We start from the raw sequence: 14,168 nt of genomic DNA, 5'->3' as shown, positions 1-14,168 counted from the left end.
AGGTGGGTCAGTTGTGGTGAGAGAAAGAGAGGTGGGTCAGTTGTGGTGAGAGAAAGAGAGAGGCGGGTCAGTTGTGGTGAGAGAAAGAGTAGAGAGCTGAAGCAGTTGTGGTGAGAGAAAGAGTAGAGAGGTGGGTCAGTTGTGGTGAGAGAAAGAGTAGAGAGGTGGGCCAGTTGTGGTGAGAGAAAGAGTAGAGAGGTGGGCCAGTTGTGATGAGAGAAAGAGTAGAGAGGTGGGCCAGTTGTGATGAGAGAAAGAGTAGAGAGGTGGGCCAGTTGTGATGAGAGAGAGTAGAGAGGTGGGTCAGTTGTAGTGAGAGAAAGAGTAGAGAGGTGGGTCAGTTGTGGTGAGAGAAAGAGTAGAGAGGTGGGTCAGTTGTGGTGAGAGAAAGAGCAGAGGAACATCAGTTTTGGTAAGAGGAAGAGCAAAGAGGAACAACAGTTTTGGTGAGAGGAAGAGCAAAGAGGAACTTCAGTTGTGTGAGAGGAAGAGCAAAGAGTAACGTCAGTTGTGCGAGAGGAAGAGCAAAGAGTTAACGTCAGTTGTGGTGAGAGAGCAGAGGGGTGGGTCAGTTGTGGTGCGAGTAAGAGCAGAGAGGTTAGTTAGTTGTGGTGAGAGAAAGAGCAGAGAGGTGGGTCAGTTGTGGTGAGAGAAAGAGCAGAGAGGTGGGTCAGTTGTGGTGAGAGAAAGAGCAGAGAGGTGGGTCAGTTGTGGTGAGAGAAAGAGCAGAGAGGTGGGTCAGTTGTGGTGAGAGAAATAGCAGATGTATGTCAGTTGTGGCTAAAAAAAAAAAAAAAAAAAAAAAAAAAAAAAAAAAAAAAAAGAGAGAGAGAGAGGGGGGGGGGTGATAATGTTCAATCAGGCTGCAACTAAGGTGGACACGTTGGCGCGCTACGATGAAATCATGGCAAGGTCATATACACAGGACATAAGATGACCTGAAGCTCTTCAAGAACACTCAATGACGACCATGGGAAGGAAGTAGAAGCTAAAGCCTGTCGAAACCTGGTCATGGATAAACCTAGTCTGTTTCTTATTGGCAGCTCTACTCCGGACAGAGTCCAGTTAAGATCTGTGGGGAGAGTGAGAGATTAGGTGGTGAAATACAAAGGAATACAAACAGAAATAAGTATCACTCTTTAGCCTTTATTGATCTAGACAAGCTAGCAATGTTCTTGATCCTATTAAGTGGCAAATATATAGAACATTACCTTTCCACAATTATTTAAAATGATAAAAAATTGTCTCATTGCAATTAAATACTGTACTAATATTTCAGCATGAAAAGTTCTGTTATGCACTTGCGCCCCAAACATACTGTATATGCAACCATTCAAGATGCACTATCACACTGTGAACCACAAGACATTGAGATACAAAAACACTTCTTTGAAAGCGATGGAAGAGGTTTATATTTCTTTACATTACCAGTGATAATAACTAAGATTTACTACTAATTCAGATATACCCTGAACTTCAATCCTCCTAAGTTCTCAAACTAACTTATGAACCTCTCTAGCTAAAAAAAATTACATATTGTCATTATAAACACCTTACGAGATGAAAAAGAAAAGATGAGCAGATAAAAACAATAACTATACATAAAGGCTAAAGATATCAGATTTGAAGAGATCAAGTGCTGCTGTAACAGCAAAAAGCTCTTACTTTACATCAAGCACAGCATATGTAAAAAATGACAAATTAGTAGGTAATTTGTATTTTTCCTAACTATACAAACCTTAGCTATTTAATACGGGTAATTACTTAAGGCGTAACTGAAATGACGAGCCATTAGAATTTTAACGAGGGTTTACTACCCCACCGCTAGTTAGCGGGGGGGTAGGGAGGGTAGCTTGCTACCCCCCCCCCCACACACACACCTGTGCTTGAGCTCACTTTGCTTAGAGGTAGGACTTCAAGGGGGATAGGGCTGGCGAGCAAGTTTGATTAAATAGCTAAGGTTTGTATAGTTAGGAAAAATACAAATTACCAACGAATTTGTCATTTGTTCCATAACTGAAATACAAACCACGCTATTTAATATGGGTGACTCCCCCCTTAGGAAGGGTGGCAAGTCCCAGCCAGCACTGGCTTTTGGCTTTGCCCGGGGACTCAGTATCTGAGTGTGTCAGCACTCAACAATAAGGAGACCCTGTACCTCGCTAGAACCTTGCTGTGCAAGGGCTGCGGCCTACGTAAGCTGTGTGTGAAGGTCTGAAGTGTGACTCGTCCTAGGAAGTTGACCTGTAGTCCTTTAGATGGAAACTTTAGGCTAGGACTCTCCCAATACCACCTCGTCAGGGTATGGGGACGTGACAGTATTAGCTTAATACTAGGAACACAAGGAAAAATGGTTTACTTGCAGTGGTTTGAGGTCAGCTGTGCAGAGAACCCAGGATGCTGCTTTCCCCAAGAGAGGGGAGGATGAAGAAAAGAATAAGGGCCAGACAAACCTTTTCATTCATGCAGACTAAGACTGGGTAACAATGCCCTCAACCTTCTGCTACTTGTCCATTAAGGAGCCTAAGGTTTTAAACCAGCTGTTGTACAGCCACCACAGGCCAATAGAGAACGTATCGAGCCTCCTGTGGGTCACGTCTTGCAGGTAGTGGGCTGTTAAGGTCGTCTGACGCTTCCAAACCCCCCCTTGTAGAACCTGCGTCACTGAACAGTTCTTCTTGAAGGCCAGGGACGTAGCTACGCCCCTGACATCATGTGCTCTAGGGCGACGTGACGGAGGAGGATCAGGATTCAGGGACAGATGGATCACCCTACGAATCCATGCAGAGATGGTATTCTTGGTAACCCTCTTCTTAGTTCTCCCAGTGCTCACAAACAATGCCTGCACTTGGGGACAAACTGCAGCTGTTCTTTTGAGATACAGCCTCGGACTCCTTACTGGACACAGTAGGAGATGGTCTGGGTCATCTGTTATAGAACGAAGACTCGAAATCTCGAAAGAGTCTAACTGATGGTCCGGCACTCCTGGATTCTGAGTCTTGGCAATAAACTCAGGGACGAATCTGAACGTTACCTCCCCCCATCCTCTTGAATGGGCGATGTCATACGAGAGACCATGAAGTTCACTGACTCGCTTGGCCGAGGCCAAAGCTAGTAGAGTAGGAACACCATCTTCCAAGTTAGGTGGCATTGTTACCTGAAGTTCATCCTGAAGTTTACGAAGCATTCATGGAAGGCTTATTTGTTATTCAGTGGAGCTCCATCAAATTTTCTCTAATGGGGCTTGACCAAAGCCAGGAGCACAGTGTCCAGCTTGTAAAATCAGATGAGAACTCTAACCACATTCCATGGAGGTGGTCTCACTTCCAACTGAGGGTAGGTAAGTTCATAACTTCGTATGAGTAGGGAAAGTTCCAGCGAGGAAGAAATGTCCACTCCTTTGAGCTTGAAGGCTAGACTTAAGGCTGAGCGATAGCCTTTCACTGCTGAGACTGAATGGCGCATTTCTTCCTGCAAATACACGAAGAACTCCGCTATTGCTGGAATAGTGGCATCAAGTGGAGAGATGCCCCTTCCACGACACCAACCACAGAAAACTCCCCACTTTGCCTGGTAGACTGCTGCGGATGACCTTCGCAGGTGTCCAGACATCCTGTTTGCAACTTGCTGCGAAAATCCTCTCTCAGCGAGGAGATGCTGGATAGTCTCCAGGCGTGAAGTCGAAGCAAAGCTACGGCTTTGTGAAAGATGTTGGCGTGTGGTTGTTTGAGTAGCTCGTGTCGTGGAGGGAGTTCTCTCAGAAGTTCTGTTAGGAGTTGCAGAAGGTCTGGAAACCATTCCGCGTGATGCCATAGCGGAGCTATAAGGGTAACCGAGAGATTGACCGATATTCTGGTCCTGTTGAGCACCCTCCTCATCAGACAGAACGGGGGAAAGGCATATACGTCCATGTTGTCCCACCGTTGTTGGAAGGCATCTTGCCAGAGTGCCTTGGGATCCAGGACTGGGGAGCAGTACAGCGGGAGCTGTAGCAAACAGATCCACAGTCAGGGAACCCCACTAAGTCAGGACTTTGTTGGCTACTAGATGATCCAAAGACCACCCGGTACAGTACTCACTATCCGAGACGCTCTGCTCAGACTGTCGGCGAGCACATTTCCCTTGCCTGGAATGAAGCGAGCCGATAGTGGAATCGAGTGGACTTCGGTCCACCTCAGTATCTCTACTGCGAGATGGGATAGCTGCTTTGAAAAGGTACCTCCTTGCTTGTTGATGTAAGCCACTACTGTGGTGTTGTCGCTCATCACCACCACAGAGTAACCAGCCAAGTATTGTTGGAACTGTTGAAGGGCCAGGAATACAGCCTTCATTTCTAGCAGATTTATATGGACGCGCTTTTCTGATTCTGACCACAGGCCTGAGGTCCTGTGATGTAGATCGTGGCCCCCCACCCTTTCTTTGAGGCGTCCGAAAACAGCATCAAATCCGGGGGGAGGACGAGAAGATCCACTCCCCTTCGTAGGTTCTCGTCTGTCACCCACCACTGAAGGTTTGTCTGTTCCGCAGAACCCATAGGGATCATGACGTCCGGGGAATCCTGACCCTGATTCCACCGGGACTTGAGTCGCCATTGGAGAGATCTCATTCTGAGGCGACCGTTGGGAACTAGACGAGCCAAGGATGAGAGGTGACCGAGGAGACGTAACCACGATTGGGCTGGAAGCTCTTCTCGTCTGAGGAAAGGACTCGCAACTCTCCTCAGCCTTGCTTTCCTGTCGTCTGATGGGAAGGCTTTGTGGAGATTGGTGTCTATGATCATGCCTAGATATACCAGTCTTTGAGTGGGAAGCAGAGAAGACTTCTCGAGATTTACCATGATCCCCAGATCTTGGCAAAGTCCCAGAAGTTTGTCTCGGTGTCGAAGAAGGGATGACTCCGAGTCTTCTAGGATCAGCCAGTCGTCCAGATAACGGAGGAGACGGATGCCGATCCTGTGTGTCCACGATGATATTAGGGTGAACACTAGTGAAAACCTGTGGTGCTGTGGAGAGACCGAAACACATCACCTTGAACTGAATCTTAAGTACTTCCTTGAAGACGGATGGACTGGGATCTGGAAGTACGCGTCCTTCAGGTCCAGTGTACACATGAAGTCTTGCGGTCTCACTGAAAGTCTGACCGTGTCTGCGGTCTCCATGCTGAACGGGGTCTGCTTGACAAACATGTTCAGACCTGAGAAGTTGAAGACTGGTCTCCAGTCTCCAGACGCCTTCTTTACAAGAAAGAGTCTACCGAAGAAGCCTGGGGACCCGTCGGCGACATCTTGGGGAGCGCCCTTCTTCAACATGGTCTCGACTTCTGCCCGAAGAGCTTGCCCACTTGCCGATCCCATGGCAAGGGAGCTCAACAACACTGGATTTGCTGACAGGTGAGGTAGAGATGTGAACAGGACGCGATATCCTTGCCTGATTACGGAAATCGTCCAGGAATCGGCCCCGAGTTGCTGCCACCTGTTTGCGCAACTTTGTAGGCATCCCCCCACTGGTGGACATGCAGGGGGACTGCCAATCCTAGCGTTTGCGGCCTCGGCCACTCCCTCTAGGATTCTTTCCTCCCTTGGACGACTTTTTGCCTTTCTTGTCCTTGACAGGAAAGGGCTTAGACACCGTTGTCTTCGCTGTAGCTGCCGATTTCGTGGTCTTGGTAGGACGTGATTGCTGGGTTGCTGGAGGTTTATAGGGCTTCGATGTTAAAGCTCTATGTAGGAGAGAGTCCTGGTTGGACTTCCTCCACCTCTCAGCCGCCTGCTCCACGTCCTTAGGCTCGAACAAGTTCTTCCCCATGATGGAAGAATGTTTGAGCCTGCTGATCTCGGTACTGGGGACCTTTTAGTGGAATCTCTCAGACACCGCATCTCGACGTTTCAAGATGGTATTAGCCCACAAGTTCGAGACTTGGTGGGCTAGAAACTCGATTGTACGAGTGCCTGAGAGTAAAAAGGTCTCCATGGCCTTCCTGGTACTCTCTTTGGACAAGTCCTCTGATCGTAACAGGATGCTCAGAGACCCTAGCCAGATGTCCAGCCACAAACTTGCCTGCATGGCACACTTCGCCACCTTCTCCTGGCTAAGGATCTCCGTTGCCGAGAACGAGAAATTGCCGGTTGGAGAGTCCCTCTAAAGGGACTCCCCTGGTAAGCTCTTCCAAAGAGTGGTGTGGGGGAAGAGCTAAACAAGTCTCCTCCATGATGTCAAAGTACCTCCTCTGATGGACACGAGGAGGAGGGAGGAGTTTGTTGCCGGCGCTGGATTGGCTGGAGGAGGCAAGCTCGGAGAGCTGGCCTTCGACCTTGTCTCTGGCACTCTCAACCCCTGGAGACCAGGGCAAAGCCGCGCTGACCTATGAGGGTTTTTGAGTACCAAAGACTCGGTCCAAGACCGTGTCCTTGCCCTCACGAGGGGGAATCTCTGGATCCGCAAACCCATTGAGATTCCTCATAAGGGTCAGAACCTGCCAGAACGCATGCTCTGATTCCTGCAGCTCCCCTCCTGAAGGGCTAGCAGCAAAGTCTCCTGTCCCCAAAGGCTCTTCTTGGGGGGACTCGTGGACATTCTCTGAGGGCTTGGCTGGCTCCAGTCTAATCCTTGAGGATGACTTAGGCAAAGTCTTAAGAGTCCTTCGACTCCCTCCTGGGAGGGATGCAGGACTCCAACAGTGATAGTTGGAGGCTCTTTTCCACCCCTACCCAAAAAGGCTTCCCGGCGCGAGGTGGGGTTTCCCTCATTGGTGCGATGGGGTAACGCCTCACCTCGCGTGACTCCATTGAGGACGGGAAATCTTCGTCCAAAGGGGAGGGAGTGAGTCTGGGGGGGGTGAATAAGCGCTCGTGCACGCGAAGGCCATTATTTGCGCACGCGAAGGCGTTTATTTGCGCGCGCGCGGGCGCGCAGGGTCTGGCCGAAGAGCCCGTGCGGGCGATAACGTTGGGCGCGCGCTGGAGATATATCCCTACGAGAGCGCACATCTGGCTGTGGTGATGGCCGTGGGCGCGAGTGTGCAACCTCGTGGCGCGCAGGCGGGGTCCGATGGCGTGTCGGCGATCGATGGCGCGTTGGTGAGCGCTGGCGAGCAGGGGAAGAGGTTACCTTCCCCATTGCGCCCAGATCAGAAGATCGTGGGCGCACAGTAGATCGTTGGCACGTAGGTGAGCAGGAGAACGGGGGCGCGCATGGCGGGCAGCAGGATGAGGGCGCGCTAGCGATCAGGAGAGTGATGACGCGGAGGTGAGGGCTGGTGCGCTATAACAGGAACATCTGCAGGCGAGCGCTTGTGCGCGAGATCGTTGGCGCGCAAGGGAGACCTGGCACGTAAAGGATTTGTGCACAAATTTGTGCGAAAGTCCTTGATGCCCCGAAGGGACTGTTGCCCATTTTACAACGGGATGAGTTGACGCCCACAGCGCGTCAGCAGCCAGAAACGGCGATGGCAGGTTAGCAGGTCTGGCGGGTGGAAGGTCGGCGTGCCCTTTGTAAGGACGACCTTCCACCGAAGGAGATCGCAAATGATCCGCAGAAAGGTCCAGGGATGTAGCTTCTAGAGTCTGAGAACGACGGCGAGGTTCCTCTGCGGAGGACTGCGGAGATGATGAACCGAAGAGACGCCTCCTACCACCCTTGTGAGGTGAAGGAAGGCCTCTACGGCGAAGAGGAAGGCGGGCTTTACGCCTTATACGCCCTCTGGGGGCCGTGGGGTTAGCGGGCTGACCATCAGCAGTCCTCCGAAGAGGAGTCTCTGTAAGTGAACTCCCCCGAGGGGGAGAATCACCAGAAGGAGAGACCGTTGGACTTAGTTCCTCCCTCGAAGGATGTTCGGAGCGGGGAACTAAGCCTTCAGCTACATCGGGAACATCAGGAGCAGAGGTTTGATACAACTCATCGGAAGCCTTTGCCACAACAACGTCAACGATAGACAGAGGATCAACCTCTGCTAAAGTCGGCGATTGTTTGACAGCTGCCCCCAACTTGATCATGTAAAACAAGGCTTCCTTGGAGGGCAAACCCTCAAGCCCCAAGGAAGCCCAAAGCTGAAACAAATCATTATTAGATACAGGTACATTAAAATCCTCCCCCGGGGGAGGAGGAGGAGCTGCCTCGCTATGGGAGGCAACTCCCTCTCCCAAACCCCGAGATTGGTCAACAGAACTACGGCCAAAGCTACCACTCGACAGTTTCTCGGAAGAAACCGATCGAGTGGGAGCTTCGGAGGAGGTTTGGGCCATGGAAGAAGAGCCCTTGGGATTTTCTCCTTTCAAAGAAACCTTCAAAGGAGAAATATCCCACCTGGACTTCTTCTTCCGGCGCCGAGAAAACCTCTCCCAATGGGAGGTAGACCACTCCCTACACTCACCACACACATTATTCCTATCACACCGCTGGCCCCTACAATAAGGACACAAGGTGTGGGGGTCCATTTCGACCGCCGACATATGCGTGCCACAAGGGCGGTCAGGTAATCCAGGACACTTACGCATCACAGAGGCCAACTTCACACACACTTTGTCAAAGGAAAAGCAAAAAGATTAGCAATGGCTGTCAAAGAAGGCGAGGGTGACAGTGGACACGTCCGACTACCACCCAAGCCGAGAGCAAAGTGAGCTCAGCACAGGTGTGTGCGAGGGGGGGGGGGGGTGGGGGGGGGTTAGCAAGCTACCCTCCCTACCCCCACTAACTAGCGGTAGGGTAATAAACCCTCGTTAAAATTCTAATGGCTCGTCATTTCAGCTACGCCGAAAGTAATTACCCACATTAAATAGCGTGGTTTGTATTTCAGTTACGGCACAACATTTTAAGACCTTTTACGTGATGGCAGGTAATACAGATCTTCGAGTGAAATAAGTTAGTGTAGACTTTAAAAAAAGGTACACAAACTTATTGGATAAGGTACAACAAGGAACTCCCATCAATAAAACTATACCTTACATGCACAAGACCTTGTGCTATACATAAGGAAATATACTACTACTACTACTACTACTACTAAAAAAAAAAGAAGAGCGGACAGACCATGTGAAAAAGACTTCAATAGGAAAACTCCAATTTTATTCCATGAAATTAACTTTTTCTTTGTAAGGAAACAAGTTGCTGGGTCCGATAGAACTCTAGAGAACGCTGCATTCGATTGTAAAAGGAGCTGTTGAATGCGGTGGATACATATAGCCTTAATGTAATCGTCATCATAAGCCGAGATTTTGGAGTGTTCAAAAACACGATCAAGTACAAGTGATTATGCTAAGTCTGACCACAGATTACTCTCAGAAGATGGGGAAGCTGAATGGGTTTATGTGGGTACACAAAAAGGAACATGGACAGAGAAGCGAGTGATAATTGCTGAGGGAGAGACAGTAATATTCATGGAGAGAAGGCACTGATGTTACGTTAGTAATTCATGCTGTAACATTATTAAATATAAGCATAACCACTGTATAAAAAGAATGAGGCAAGAACTTTATTCTCTTAAAAAAGGGCATTTGGGCATACTTCAAAATTTAGAGAAACTAATGTGGCGAGAAGTTATAGAGGAATATCAACGAAAGTTAGAAGGAAAGAACATGTATTTGCTTGCATGATACTTGGCATTATGAGTGGATGGCTAAAATGAATCAAGTAACCATGATAAAAGCCCAATAAAACTTAAAAAATGGTCTAGACTAAAGCAACACAATAGCTGTAACTTATATTTCAAAATTAGCCAAGAGACACCACCTTAAAATAGTGAGCCTTACAGGAAGAATTAAGATGCAACAGGCTGTCTGTCTATTAAGATTGCCTTGCCTTATGCAAGAAATGGGCTCTTGCCTTGGCAGCCCGTAAGCAATTGTAACTAATTTACTTAATTTACTTTGAAAGAGGGAAAGCAACAGGAATAACACATACGAAAAAAAGAATAAAAAAAAAAGAGAGAGAGAGAGAGAGAGAGAGAGAGAGAGAGAGAGAGAGAGAGAGAGAGAGAGAGAGAGAGAGAGAGAGAGAGAGAGAGATATTCTGTGGTAGGCTAAATACCTTGAGATCTATATTGATAATACAGTACTGTATAAGTAATACAACAAAGTTGAACAGAAAAAAATGATAGGAGAATGCTTATACAATTTCTTGCTCTAAAAGAAATATCAAAACCACACACAATACAAATTCGGTTGCACATCCTAAACTGAGACCTATTCTTGGTAGGTAATAAAGTACTAATTACTTAAAGACCATAACCATTGACAAGAACATTTCACATTGCTATAATCAAACATTTGCTCTTAAATGCCATTACTGGCAACCCATCTAAAGGTGACAAAAAATAGTTTGTGATATTTTCCTAAAGGATACAAATTCAATCATGCTATTAATTTGCTCTTAATGATAGTTTCTAATTATTATTTTCATGTTATAATAGGGATCCTTTATATTTTTCAAGATGATAAAACATACATCTAAAACTTATAACTTCATTTAGACAAACTACTGAATTAAATATGAATACAGTAAGCCCTCTACTTCCATTACCTTTAGTTTCATTATTTTGGAAGTTAGCCTATTTGTTGTCATACAGTTTTAAACATTTATTGTACGTCTCTCGATAAAATGATGGATGTAAAGGTTAATTATGTTCTAGCAATAAACATTCTTAAAAGAAATAAAATTATTCACCATCACTGAATAATAATGATAAATGTCAATCTTTACTTATCGATATAAAGTTTAAGGAATTTGTTACATAAAATTTATGATGAATTCTTAATATATTTTCATTATTTCCTCTTATATATAACATGGACTTCTAAGTTGTCCATTATTTAAACTAATAAAAGTTCACTATCAACCCCACTTTTATCACACCAATTCTTTTGCTTACTCACTCTGCATATAAAAAGCTTGTATGTTGGGGTGAAAAAGTTTACAAAAAAAAAAAAAAAGAAAAAAAAAAAAAAAAAAAAAAAAAAGGTAATAAGTTAATGTCCACTATCAACAGGTATTTTTATCATACTGTCATTCTTTTCCTTACTCACTCCACATGTAAAAGGTTTGTATGTTGGGGCGAGTATGTTTACACAAAAGGTTAAATACTTGGTGAAAACAATTTTCTATCTGGTACAGCTTCAGGTCTGCATGCACTGTAATTTTCTTGATGTTCCTACTGCATATCACAAAATTTTAAAATGTATTTGTATTTTTCCTAATTACAAACTAGTGTCTCTTAATAGGAGTATGCTTTAAGTAAAATTGGATACAACTGTTAAAACTTAACAACATGGTGGTAGTTAGTAGGAGGGTAAAAGTCCCTATAACTAAAGTGGCTGGTTTACTTCCCCAGAAGTCGAAGCCCTTTGGTCCTGTACTGAAGCAAAAGTGATGACTCCTGTCAGGTTTTAGGCTAGGTAACTACCAGGGACTGGTAGACAGTCAAGGAAGACCCTATATCCATGTGAAGAATATGTTACAGGCGTTTGGTTTCAGTTCGTTTCATCAGAATAGATGTTTACCAGAATGTCAGACGGGCAAGCCCAAAGGCCCCTCTGGTACCCAAGCACAGCAGTAGACTCCCCATAAAACAACTAAAATCATGGCCTGTAACTGGGATCGATCTGCCACCATGCAAATGCTAAGCAAAATGTTGTCATTGTACTAGCGAGGAGGCTAAATGTATGGTTATTATGACAAATGCGTTTGCATACATTGCATCACCCTCACCCTCGTCTGGTATGATGGGAGCGAGACTCGATGGTATGATGGGAGCGAGACTCGACGTAAAACTTAAGAAAATTTGCTAGATCAAGCAGGAAGAAAGAAGTAGATGGAACAGTAAATCTTACCTCTCATTCTAGATTTATGTTCTGATCACAATCAAGAGATTTTTCTTGTCTTGTGAAGGAGCTAAATATGATCTGTTGAGCAACTAACTGGTATCCAGGGACCTGTGGGTATACTCCCATAATTATAGAGAAGAGAAAGTTCTGTCATTACTAGACTTGTCTTTAAAAATTGAGCACCCGACACATTATTCCCGATTCCTTTCATCTCCTCCCCTGCAGGAAAAAGTCTTATTCCAGAAAGAAACTCGTTCTCAGCCCTTTTCTTGTTCTTTTTGTTGCTCTAGTAAGTCTTAATGTTCTCCCGAGACAGGAACATAAGCCATCCTGGTCCCCACTGGTTGCTTATTGTAAGGAAAAAGTGGAGGAGGACTAAGTCATCAACAGTTGGGGGGTAAGTTGTAGCTACAAACATCTGAACCAAGGTGATAGAGATCTTCTATACTTCAGAATAACAAACTCGGGTAAAATCAAGCAGTTTCCTACTTGCTTCATCAGAGCTAGGCTAGTAAAGGACAGTCTTGTGAATCAAAGTTTTATCAGCTGTCCACAAGGGCTCAAGAAGAATTGCTTTACTGACCTGCAAAATCATGATACATTGCATGTGACTATAGTTCTTCAGAACTCCTCACGAGTCTTGTCAATTCACACAAAGAAGAGTCTAGACCAAAGTCCTAATATCAAACTTTTATCAGGGGCAGAGTGGTATATTTCAATATGAAGATTGAGGAGCTTCTCAAATGATGAAAGATAAGAACAGCAGATCTGAATACCATTTGGAGTGTGGCTGTTTACGAACAATCAGGGTTATGCCAAGCCTCCATGTCGTCAACAGACCGTTGAGTAATTGGTGAAATGGGAAAATGGGAAAAGAAAAGAAAAAGTCTAACATTCCCAAGGATGTTTGAAGGGGTACTCGAATACTGCAGACGGATTGAGACTGGAGAGCATACTACCTAAGAATAAGAATCTTAATCGACCCCTACATTGACACTGTTGACAGAGCTTCTGCTCAAATAGTTCTCCTGCCCAGATGAACCTTGCAAACAACTTTACTGTGTTGTTAACTTCACAAAAGGGCACCTGCTAACTAAGGGTCTGTGAAACAAGCTTTTTGTTTGACATAAGTCACAAACTGAAACATTATCTTTCATCCATGCTAATGGGTGCTTTACAAAACTCTCTCGAAAGCTTGCCAAGTTGCTACACTGCATGCATTACCAGATGGTCGAAAAGCAGGTGCGTTTTATCTAGGGATCATGTGACCAAGATGAATAGAATATTTAGCTGGGTGTCCCATCACTCTCCAAATATGTTTGTAGATAACAAATTCCCCTAATGTGAATATTTCCTGCGATGAGGCTCATCACGCAGCAATCAGGGGAGATCATACCGTAATTGTTCAAACAAAACCAGAAGGTAAGGCAAGTGCTGCTACCAACTCGTATCGCTTCAGAAATACATTTGCCAACAACTCACGAATGAGTGCCAAAATTTTGGTAACCATAAACTAAGCCTTGAAAATCTCTGCCTTCGTTGGCAATGGGTGCTGTAGGTTCAATGAATCTTCCAACACTCTTTGAAGAAACTTTCCCTCCAGTAACACAGTCGGCAAATGGAGTAGGGCAGTCCCCTGTTGGTTAGGGATGCAGAAGCATTGGCTGGTCTCCACATGGCTCTCATGGTCTCCAAGGTTAAGGGGGACTCTTAGCCTTTGGAGAGTGGACGGGGGAGTGGCACCATGTAACGCATAGCAGCATAACTCGAGTACCAATCCTTGGTTGAAGGAGACCTTTTGCTGACAACCATGCAAGCACGACGTGGCATCTCAGTGCTTGTACTAGTGCTGAGATTGGACCTGTGAAATCACGTTTCAATCCCTATCGCACTAACAAGTTAAAAGATCTTGGCGTCTGGTAAAATCTCTTGGGCCAGTCACTGTCTTGAGTGTGGGATGATCTAGGTCATGGAACAGTCCTGGCACGTGAAAATGTCTCTAGCATTGAATGATTCCAGCATGTTGGAAGATTCAGTGCAGGGACAGAAGACAGGAGACAAGTATACTAGTTACTTGGTGACTCTAAAGTAATGATCACCCAAAGAATGAGAATACGTTTAGATCGTGTAGTACTATACTGATGTTTATCTCAGTCAAGGGAAATTTCTCGTCACACTACTTCCCTCTCCCACATAAAAGAGAAATTGTCCATGAAAGGAGAAAGCAGGGTGGTGCCCTTTATCCCCACTGGCAATGTTAACGCTCAGCTTCGTACAAGAGCTGTGCATACCAATGTTTCTGCTATGGGGCAACTCTCAGCACTTTCTTCTCTTGGTACACACCAAGCACACACAA

General features: G+C 45.8%; 1 long non-coding RNA gene across 1 annotated transcript in view; it reads right to left on the bottom strand.

Annotated features, from left to right (window-relative positions):
* Positions 1-805: 805 nt before the first annotated feature.
* LOC137614722 (uncharacterized) overlaps positions 806-14,168 on the bottom strand; it is a 51,760-nt gene continuing 38,397 nt past the window's right edge. Inside the window, exon 3 of the long non-coding RNA XR_011039135.1 lies at positions 806-1,072. This is a non-coding gene — a long non-coding RNA (uncharacterized lncRNA). The remainder of the gene's footprint in view (positions 1,073-14,168) is intronic.

Source organism: Palaemon carinicauda, chromosome 21 (genome assembly GCF_036898095.1).
Source record: "Palaemon carinicauda isolate YSFRI2023 chromosome 21, ASM3689809v2, whole genome shotgun sequence".
NCBI lineage: Eukaryota > Metazoa > Arthropoda > Malacostraca > Decapoda > Palaemonidae > Palaemon > Palaemon carinicauda.
The sequence above is the reverse complement of the archived record's forward strand: the minus strand, read 5'-3'. Positions and strand labels throughout refer to the sequence as shown.